The sequence below is a fragment of the Cyprinodon variegatus genome, unplaced genomic scaffold (genome assembly GCF_000732505.1).
Source record: "Cyprinodon variegatus isolate N-32 unplaced genomic scaffold, C_variegatus-1.0 Scaffold618, whole genome shotgun sequence".
NCBI lineage: Eukaryota > Metazoa > Chordata > Actinopteri > Cyprinodontiformes > Cyprinodontidae > Cyprinodon > Cyprinodon variegatus.
This window is the reverse complement of record NW_015151071.1, coordinates 104151-106053: the sequence shown is the minus strand read 5'-3', so window position 1 is coordinate 106053 and position 1903 is coordinate 104151. Positions and strand designations below refer to the sequence as shown.

General features: G+C 32.5%; 1 protein-coding gene across 1 annotated transcript in view; it reads left to right on the top strand.

The window, feature by feature from the left end:
* Positions 1 to 1903, top strand: part of fam20b (family with sequence similarity 20 member B) — a 35925-nt gene that overhangs the window by 15240 nt on the left and 18782 nt on the right. The gene's annotated exons all lie outside the window — the stretch shown is intronic.

The window sequence follows — 1903 nt, the reverse complement described above, 5'->3', positions numbered from 1 at the left end:
GCCTCAGCAGATGGCCGCTCACACTGAGTCTGGCTCTGCTGGAGGTTTCTTCCTGTTAACAGGGAGTTTTTCCTCTCCACTGTCGCTACAAGCATGTTCAGTGTGAGGGATTGCATTAGAGTCAATGATTTAAAGCAATCAACTGGTTTTTCTTAGATAGAAACCTTTGAATCAATTTGACTGGATGATCTGGTGAACTATAAAGTGCCTTCAGATGATGTGCTATAGAAATAAACTGATTGAACATTCAGCGTTGCTGCTTGTTTTCTCCTGTTGTGGATTACGGATCATGTCGTAAGTTTGAGATTTTTAAAAGCCTTTCCACACTGATAGATGACTGTGTTTTAGGTTTTTTTTAATATTTTATCAGATGTAAAAAAAAAAGCTTTAAGCCAAACTAAAGTCGCTATTTAAATTATAATATCTGTAGGTCCGGTAAATTTTTTAATTTTTTAATCTTAATTTTAGCTCAAACATCGAGCTCAGCTTTCTAGGAAACGTGGTTTGTTCATTTATAACCTGGTAATAACTTTTAAACAGAGAACCAGGTCGGCTACACACTCTTAACGTGTGAAATACTCAACTGAAAAAGTTTTCTGTATTTACTCACATTTTCAATGAAATATTACACTTTTTTTTCCTGATAATATGAAGTGAAGTAAATTAGCTAAATTTGAAACTGCGAGGGACAAAAAAATGTTCACACCCCTGTAAGAACGCAGGAGAACCCAGTTCTACCAAAGACCCGGAGGATTAGCTTCAGCGCTGTGTGGATAACAGACTGGAGCAGATGACTGATAAAGTCTTTTCATATTGCTGCGTAGGTGGTTTCATTTTTCACATTGAAGGTACAGGTGCAACTCTTTGAATCAGACCTTCATCAAAAACAATCATTTATTTCTGTAGTTCGGTTTAAAAGGTGAAACTAAAACATATTAACTATTCAGTGTGATTCAGTCTAAGCTTTTATTTCTGTTACTTCTGATGATTAATGCTCACACCTTTAAAAAAAAAAACCAAACTAAACCAACTGCTGTGTCGCATCAAAAAGTGAAATTATATCAAATGAAATTAAAATGTTTTGTTAAAATGGAAAAAATATTACCAGCTAGAACTATCTTATATGTTTTCAAACTAACTAAAAGCATTCCTTTTTGGATTTTTATCTGTTATTCTCTGTTGCAAAATTATTTTTTATGTCAGCTTTATTAAATTATTTTAAGAATGGTTCTTTGTTTCACATGAAATTATTTCAAAAATATATTATCCTCACCTTTTAAAATCCTTTGCTAATAACCAAAATATAAAAAAATAAAGTAGCAGACTCGAAGCATCAGTAGAATAAGAGTTACTGATAAAAAACTATAAATCCCTCTCTAAAACATTGATAAATGAAATTAACTAATAAAATAAAAGTAGTTACATGTGAGTAAAAAACTGAACTAGATTTAAAGTGTTATAAGTGTTATATTTAGTTCAGACCAGAGACCAATCAGATTTTGAGCTTAATCACACATTGTTTTCATGTTTTCACATCATTTTGCAGCAGTTAATCAGATCAGTTTACATCAGAAGTAAAAGTCTGAGTTTTAAAGTGACAAAGAAACACAACAACAACAACAACAACAAAAATCACATGGGTAGAAAGGAGGATTTTAAATATATGAGACACTTTTCCAACGTGAATGTAGAGGGAGAGTTCTGCAGTACAGCAGAGGTTCCCACTTAGAAGAGTAAACTTTTTCCTTAAAATCAGGAGCTTATTGTATGTTTATGGGTTTTTTAGTGAATCATTTCATAAAATGAGTGGATCTGACTCTATTCTACTACTAGGCCTTTAAATGTTAACCTCAGAAACCCATATTTTATCAAATCTGAAACACATGTGGTCACTTCAGTAAAG